We start from the raw sequence: 8805 nt of genomic DNA, 5'->3' as shown, positions 1-8805 counted from the left end.
TTAAAAAGTGTTTTTTTCACAGAGCAGCAGTTTTTAATTAAATTAATTAATTTTGAAGATTTATCTATTTATTTTAGAGAGAGAGAGTGGGAGAGGGACAAAGGGAGAGAGAGAGAGAGTATCCTCAAGCAGACTTCCTGCTGAGCATGGAGCCTGACATGGAGCTCGATCCTAGGACCCTTAGATCATGACCTGAGCTGAAATCAAGAGTTGTCCACTTAACTGACTGAGCCACCCAGGAGCCCCCAGTTTTTAATTTTGATAAAGTCCATTAAGTTTTTTCTTTCATAGATCATGCTTTTGGTGTTGTATGTGAAAAGTCATCACAAAACCCTATGTCCCCTAGATTTTCTCATATGTTATCTTCTGGGAGTTGTGTACTTTTGCATTTTGCATCTGGTATGGGATCCATTTTGAGCTATGTTTATGAAAGGTGTCAGATCTGTGTCTAGATTCATCTTTTTGTGTGTTCATTTGTTCCCTCATTGCTTCTTCCCCATTGAATTGTATTTATTCCCTTATCAAAGATCAGTTATGTACTTGTGTCAGTCTATTTATGGGCCCTTTATTTGGTTCCATTGATCTATTTGTCTCTTCTTTCACCGATACCACACTGTCTTGGTTACTATAACTTGATAGAAAGTCTTGAAGTTGGGTAGTGTAAGTTCTCCAAATTTGTCTTTCTTCAATGTTGTGCTGGCTTTTCTGGATCTTTTGCCTTTCCATGAAAACTTTAGAATCAGTCTGTCAGGGCCCATAAAATAACTTGCTAGGATTTGGATTTGAATTGCCTTAAATCTATAGGTAAAATTGGTAAAAACTGACATCTTAACTTTGTCTCTGCATCTCATAGAAACCTCCAAGCTTTGTTGGCTTTTCCCTCCCTGCATGGCAGCTTGGAAAATCTCTGCAGGCAGTTAGCTGGGGGCAAATGTAGGCTTTACCTTGTTAGTTTTTCTTTTCTTGGGAGTCACTTCTTATTTTTTAATTTTTATTTATTTTTTAAACTTATTTTCAGTGTTCCAGAATTCATTGTTTATGCACCACACCTAGTGCTCCATGCAATATGTGCCCTCCATAATACCTACCACCAGGCTCACCCAACCTCCCACCCCCCACCCCTCCAGAACTCTCAGATTGTTTTTCAGAATCCACAGTCTCTCATGGTTCTTCTCCCCCTCTAATTTCCCCCAACTCCCTTCTCTCCATCTCTCCATGTCCTCTCTGTTATTCCTTATGCTCCACACATAAGCAAAACCATCATAATTGACTCTCTCTGCTTGACTTATTTCACTCAGCATAATTTCTTCCAGTCCCACTTCTTGAGCTTCCTATTCCTCAGTGATTTAAAATTCTTTAAATTTTGTCATTATTTGTCAATTTTTTAGTTGTTTGAGTTGAGAGAGTAAATCCAGTCCTTTTGATTCCATCTTGGGCACAAGTAAAAATCCTAACATTTTTATTAAACATAAATTTGGTGAGTTCCCATTTCATATTATTGGTGGGCTAGTTATTCAGACCTACCCTTTAGTTAAAATTAACTGAAAGTATGGTAACACTTTTTACAGTATCTAGAAAGCATTATGGAACTGACAAGTGAGTAAAGAAGTCTATCCAAAAGTGAAGGGAAGTTAGTACAGAAAGTAAGTTGGACATACAAGTTGTTTTTAATCTGGTGGCCTGATAATTGTGGTTAATTTAATTTAATTTAATTTTTTTGCTATTATTATTTTAAAGATTTTATTTATTTATTTGACAGAGAAAGACACAGCAAGAGAGGGAACACAAACAGGGGTAGTGGGAGAGGGAGAAGAAGGCTTCTGGCTGAGCAGGGAGCCTGATGCGAGACTCAGTCCCAGGACCCTGGGATCATGCCCTGAGCTGAAGGCAGACTCTTGATGACTGAGCCACCCAGGTGCCCCAATTGTGGTTAATTAAAAAAAAATTGTTTTGATGCTGTCCTTTGATAAGGGAGATAGAAATGAAAGCTCAATATATACACATAGGTTTTATAATGGGAAATGATTTTCATAGTAACTGATACCATAGAAAATACAAAGTAATATGCAAATAAAATATTGAATTTAATGAAGTTATAAAAATACAAAAAAAATTGTGTCTTCCATATATTAGCAAATACAAATAGAATCAGAAATTTTAAAAAGTAATTGTAAAAACTTCAAAATCTAGGCATAAATCTAAAAGAAAACTGAGGGAAATTAAAGGAGGAATACACCATGCTACATGATTGTTGGATTCAATATTGTAATGTTGTCAAACTATAAATTCTACAAATTCAGTAAATCTATAAATTTAGCCCAAAGGTGTTTAAATTCCATTGTTTGTTTTATCAGGAAGTGATGATCTGATCATAAAAATCAATGAAAATTCAGAGTAAGTACTAGCTAAGGTAATCTTGAAGGAAAAGTACAAAACTAGAGACCATATGTCCAATATAGGATACAAGATACAAGGAAATAGTAAGAAAGGATATAGTTACACCAGTAACAGAATTATGGATATTCTTATGCAGTTGCTTGATTATTACATAGGCAACATTGCAGCCAACTGAATAAGCAGTGTTATTTTCAGTAAATTGTGCCTGGGTGATTTAGCATATAGCAGAAAATTAACCTTGACTCTTCTTTCATACCTTATACAATCAGTACAATTGGTTGCATATATAAGTGTGGAAAGTAAAAGAATAAAGATTTTAGAAGAAAGCAGAGGAGAAGGTCTTCAGTACATCTGAAATGAGCTATAGAAAGTAAAAATTATAAAGGAGAAATATAATTTGAAATTTATTACAATCTAGAATTTCTGATCATAAAGGAATAAAAAGATGTAATGTGGGAGCAAGTATTCACAGTACATATGTCTGATGAAGGATAATATACGAAATATTTTGAAAATGTTTACAAATCTGTAAGAGAAAGATCAACCCAATTAAAAAAGCAACCAATGGTTTGAACAGACACTTAATAAAAGAGGATGTATCAATGGCCAATAAATAAATGAAAAGGTACTCAACTTCATTAGTTGCCAGGGAAGCTGAGGTTAAAGCCACTCATGTCCTACTACACATTCAAAGAGAAAGACAGTAACTATGAAGTTTTGATAAAGTTATCAGCAAATATAAATTATATACATTGTGCAGAGTAAGTAGGTATAAAACTTTGAGTAGTTAAACATTTAAAAAATTTTAATAGCAGTTGATGATGAAATCTCTTTCTCTCTTTTTAGAGGATATTATTTATTTATTTGACAGAGAGAGAGAGAACACAGACGGGGGAGAAGCAGGCCCCCTGCTGATCAGGGAGCCTGCTCTGGGGCTCTGGGGCTCAATTCCAGGACCCTGGTATCATGATCTGAACCAAAGGCAGAGGCTTAACCAACTGAGCCACCCAGATCTACCCCCACCCCTGCATGATGAAATATCTCTTAAATTAAGAATAGAAGGGGAACATTTTTAGTCTGATAGAATAGCTTAAAAGAACAGAAAGTATAATACTTCATGGTTGATTACTTAAAAATTTTTCTTGAAATCAAAATGATTCAAACATTATACTGGGAATACTATATTGTATAATAATAGTAATTAAAAAGCAAAAGTTTGGAAAGGAAGAGACAAATCTGTCATTTTTTCTTTGATAACATTATGTATATAGAAAATGAAAAAGAATTTGGAAAATATTAGAATGTAAGAGTCAATTTTATAAGGTCACTTGATATAAAAGGACTATAAAATAGCCGCTGTTTTACATATCAGCAACAAAAAATAAAAAAGTGAAATTTTTTATTAAAAACACTATTTATAGGGGCCCCTGGGTGGCTAAGTCAGTTAAGCTTTGGACTCTTGATTTTAGCTCAGGTCATAATCTCAGGGTCCGAAATCAAGCCCAGTGTCAGGCTCTGCATTCAACGGGGAGTCTGCTTGAGATTCTCTCTGTCGTCCCTCTTCCCCTCCCCAAGTTATGTGCTCTCTCTCCCAAATAAATAAATAAATAAAATCTTCCAAAAACCCACAATTTATAGTGGTTTCAGAATCATGCACTTTCCAAGGATAAATGTAACATGATATGTTCTATATTTATATACTAAAACAACACTTTTTTGAGAGGGATATAAAAATACCTTTAAGGGTGATGGGATGGCTCAGTTGGTTAAGCATCTGTCTTTGGCTCAGGTCATGATTCCCGAGTCCTGGGATTGAGCCTGCTGAGAAGGGAGCCTGCTTCTCCCTCTCCCTCTGCTGCTCCCCCACCTGCTGTGCGCTCTTGGTCTCTCTGTCAAGTAAATAAATATAATCTTTTAAAAAATAAAAAAAAAACCTCTAAGATGGGGATATAATTTGTGTATGAATTAAAACAATATTATAAATATGTCAAATTGTCCAAACTGATGCAAATCTAATCGTGTATGTGTATCTGTGTGTGAAAGAGATGCAGAGAAAGAGAAAGACTGGCCATGCAGGAAAAAAGAGAAAAACAAAAATAAACTAACCAATTTTACACAGGCAAAAACAAATGGTGATCATAATTCAAGTAGTATTGATGTTTATATTAAGTTTCAATGGATTAAACACTCCAACTGAAAAGTAGATATTGTTGGATCGCATAAAAAAGCAGGTTCCTACTATGTTCTGTCTAAAAGAACACAGATATATGTTATAAAGACACAGAACAATTGGGGAGAAATAGTTTGCATAGAAAAGGTTATATCATGCAACCTGTGGGAATTAGAAAGCTGGAGTGGCTGTATTAGAACCTGACATCATTGACTCTAACACGAGTGTATACTAGAAATAATGAATGCCATTTTCTACTGATGAAAGGGTCAACCCCTCAGACAGACATAAAATAACTGATAACAGAACTTAAAAATATGTATGATAAAAATGGACAAAACTAAATTGTAAATAGATCCATGATCAAAGTTGAAAATTTTACCATACACTATCAGTATTGATAGAACAACTAGACAAAGAATTCATTAAGAATACAACAAATCTGAATAGTAGTATCAACAGTCTTGAGCTAATTAATATTTATAGAACACTACATCTAACACCACAGAATATACCTTCTTTTCACATGCAAATGGAATGTTCATTGAGACAAATGCTGTTCCTTAAAAGAAGTTTTTATAAATGTAAAAATACTGAAATACTGTAATTATTACATTAGAAATAAATTAAAAATTCTACCTAGAAAATTGCCAGAATTAAGTTGGAAATCAATAAAAATGAGATAGTAAATCTACAAAATATTTTGAAATTAAATAACATACTTCTAAGTAAGGTGTGGTTATAGATAGTCATAAGGATAATTAATATATTTTGAACTAAAAGTAATGAAATATTAAACATATAAACAACATATTAAAATCCATGGGATATAGGTATTAATGTGGTTAGAAAGAAATTCATAGGTGTAGATGCATATATCATCAAAGGGTTTTAAAAAAAAGGATTTAGAGGAGTCAAGATGGCGGAGAAGTAGAAGTAGGAGGCTGAGATGATATCAGGTAGCAGGAGATCAGCTAGATAGCTTATCAAACCATTCCGAACACCTACAAGTCCAACAGGAGATCGAAGAGAAGAAGATCAACAATTCTAGAAACAGAAAATTGACCACTTTCTGAAAGGTAGGACGGGCAGAGAAGTGAATCCAAAGACACAGGAAGATAGACCGTGGGGGGAGGGGCCAGCTCCTGGCAAGCGGCGGAGCAATAGAGCACAAAATCAGGACTTTTAAAAGTCTGTTCCACTGAGGGACATCGCTCCAGAGGCTGAACCGGGGTGTATCCCTTGCGGGGACAGCATGGCCCCAGATCCCGTGGGGTCACAGAAGGATTGGGGGTGTCAGAGTGTCACAGAGTTGGCAGGTATTAGAGTGGGGAAGCTGGCTACAAAGACAGAGCCGAGGAGTGAGCTCTCAACTTGGGGTTACCTTGAACCATAATCCATGGCACAGGCCACTGCTCTGTCAGTGGGGTCCCCACAAGATCTGGGGAGACCCACCCTGGAAGAGCTCAGGGATCTGTGGGGTTCGGAGACTCCAGGTGGAGCTGTGTGCCAGAGACAGAGACGCTTGGTCACAGGGTGGGTGAGCTTCGAGTGCAGCCGGAGGCCAGGAAGATAGGAGTGATTGAGCGCTTTTCTCTGAGGGTGCACTGAGGAGAGGGGCCACGGGCTCTTGGCTCCTCTGGGCCGGAGATTGGAAGGGGGCCATTTTCATTCCTGTCCTCTGGAACTCTATGGAAAGTGTTCAAGGAACAAAAGCTCCCAAAGGTGAACCCAAGTGAATTACTTAGCCTGGCCCCTGGTAAGGGTGGTGCAATTCTGCCTGGGGCAAAGACACTTGAGAATCACTACAACAGGCCCCTCCCCCAGAAGATCAACAAGAAATCCAGCCAAGACCAAGTTCACTTACCAAGGAGAACAGTGGAATTCCAGAGGAGGAGAAAGCAAACATAGAATTCTTGGCTTTCTCCCCATGATTCTTTAGTCTTGCTAAGTTAATTAATTTTTTTAATTTTCTTTCTTCTGTTAAAATTTTTTTAACTTTTACCCTTTCCTCTTTTAATGTTTTTTAACTAGTTTATCTTAACAATACTTTTCATAAAAAAACATCTTTTTTGAACCTTCATTATTACAGTCATATTTTATCCTTCATTGTATCTAACTTTATTTTTTGTATACACATAGGGTTTTTTCTTCTAAAAAATTTGGGGTACAACTTCTAATAGATCAAAATACACCCTAAATCTAGCCCTGGGCTTGTTCTAGTCTCCAGCCTGAGCAAATTTTCTCCACTTTCTTTTTCTTTATTCTCTCAACCAACTTACCTTATCAACTCCTTTTTCAGAAATTAAAAAAAAAATTTTTCTTTCATCTTTATACTCGTATTTCATCCCTTCATTGTGTTTACCCTTATATATGTTTTCCATTCTTTAAAGTGTTGGGAGGTAGTTTCTTCTGAGAGATCAAAATACTCCCCAAATTAAGTGAGTGACCCTGTTCTAGTCACCAGTCTAATATATATATATATATATATATATATATATATATATATATATATTTCCTTTTTATATTTTTTCCTTATTTGTTTTCTTTTTAAAATTTTTTTTTCTGAACTTTTTATCCCCTTCCCCCCTCCTGCCACCATTTGGGGTCTCTTCTGATTTGGTTAAAGCACATTTTCCTAGGGTCTTTGCTATCCTTTTAATATTTTATTTGCTCCTTCATATATTCTTATCTGGACAAAATGACGAGGCAGAAAAACTCACCACACACACACACAAAAAGAACAAGAGGCAGTACCAAATCAGACCTAATCAATATGGACATTGGTAATATGTCAGATCTAGAGTTCAGAATGACAATTCTCAAGGTTCTAGCTGGGCTCGAAAAAGGCATGGAAGATATTAGAGAAACATTGTCTGAAGAAATAAAAGCCCTTTTTGAAGAAATGAAAGAACTAAAATCTAACCAAGTTGAAATAAAAAAAGCTATTAATGAGGTACAATAAAATGGAGGCTCTTACTGCTAGGATAAATGAGACAGAAGAGAGAATTAGTGATATAGAAGACCAAATGACAGAGAATAAAGAAGCTGAGCAAAAGAGACAAACAACTACTGGACCATGAGGAGAATTCAAGAGATAAGTGATACCATAAGATGAAATAATATTAGAATAATTGGGATTCCAGAAGAAGAAAAAAAAAGGAAGGGGGCAGAGGTTGAATTGGAGTGAATCATTGTAAGAATTTCCCTAATACAGCAAAGAGAAAAAGCATCAAAATCCAGGAAGTGAAGAGAACCCCCCTCAAAATCAATAAGAATAGGTCCACACCCCGTCACCTAATAGTAAAATTTACAAGTCTTAACGACAAAGAGAAAATCCTGAAAGCAGCCCGGGAAAAGAAGTCTGTAACATACAATGGTAAAAATATTAGATTGACAGCGGACTTATCTACAGAGACCTGGCAGGCCAGAAAGAACTGGCATGATATATTCAGAGCACTAAATGAGAAAAACATGCAGCCAAGAATACTATATCCAGCTAGGCTATCATTGAAAATAGGAGGAGAGATAAAAAGCTTCCAGGACAAACAAAAACTGAAAGAGTTTGCAAACACCAAACCAGCTCTACAGGAAATATTGAAAGGGGTCCTCTAAGCAAAGAGAGACCCTAAAAGTAGTAGATCCGAAAGGAACAGAGACAATACACAGTAACAGTCACCTTACAGGCAATTCAATGGCACTAAATTCATATCTCTCAATAGTTACTCTGAATGTTAATGGGCTAAATGCTCCAATCAAAAGACACAGGGTATCAGAATGGATAAAAAAACAAAACCCATCAATATGCTGCCTACAAGAAACTCATTTTAGACCCAAAGACACCTCCAGATTTAAAGTGAGGGGGTGGAAAACAATTTACCATGCTAATGGACATCAGAAGAAAGCTGGAGTGGCAATCCTTATAACAGATCAGTTAGATTTTAAGCCAAAGACTATAGTAAGAGATGAGGAAGGACGCTGTATCATACTCAAAGGATCTGTCCAACAAGAAGATCTAACAATTTTAAATATCTATGCCCTTAACATGGGAGCAGCCAACTATATAAACCAACTAATAACAAAATCAAAGAAACACATTGACAATAATACAATAATAGTAGGGGACTTTAAACTCCCCTCACTGAAATGGACAAAACATCCAAGCAAAAGATCAACAAAGAAATAAAGGCCTTAAATGGCACACTGGCCAGATGGACATCACAGATATATTCAGAACA

Source organism: Lontra canadensis, unplaced genomic scaffold, assembly GCF_010015895.1.
Source record: "Lontra canadensis isolate GAN:19392208 unplaced genomic scaffold, GSC_riverotter_1.0 scaffold16, whole genome shotgun sequence".
Taxonomy (NCBI): Eukaryota; Metazoa; Chordata; class Mammalia; order Carnivora; family Mustelidae; genus Lontra; species Lontra canadensis.
The sequence above is the reverse complement of the archived record's forward strand: the minus strand, read 5'-3'. Positions refer to the sequence as shown.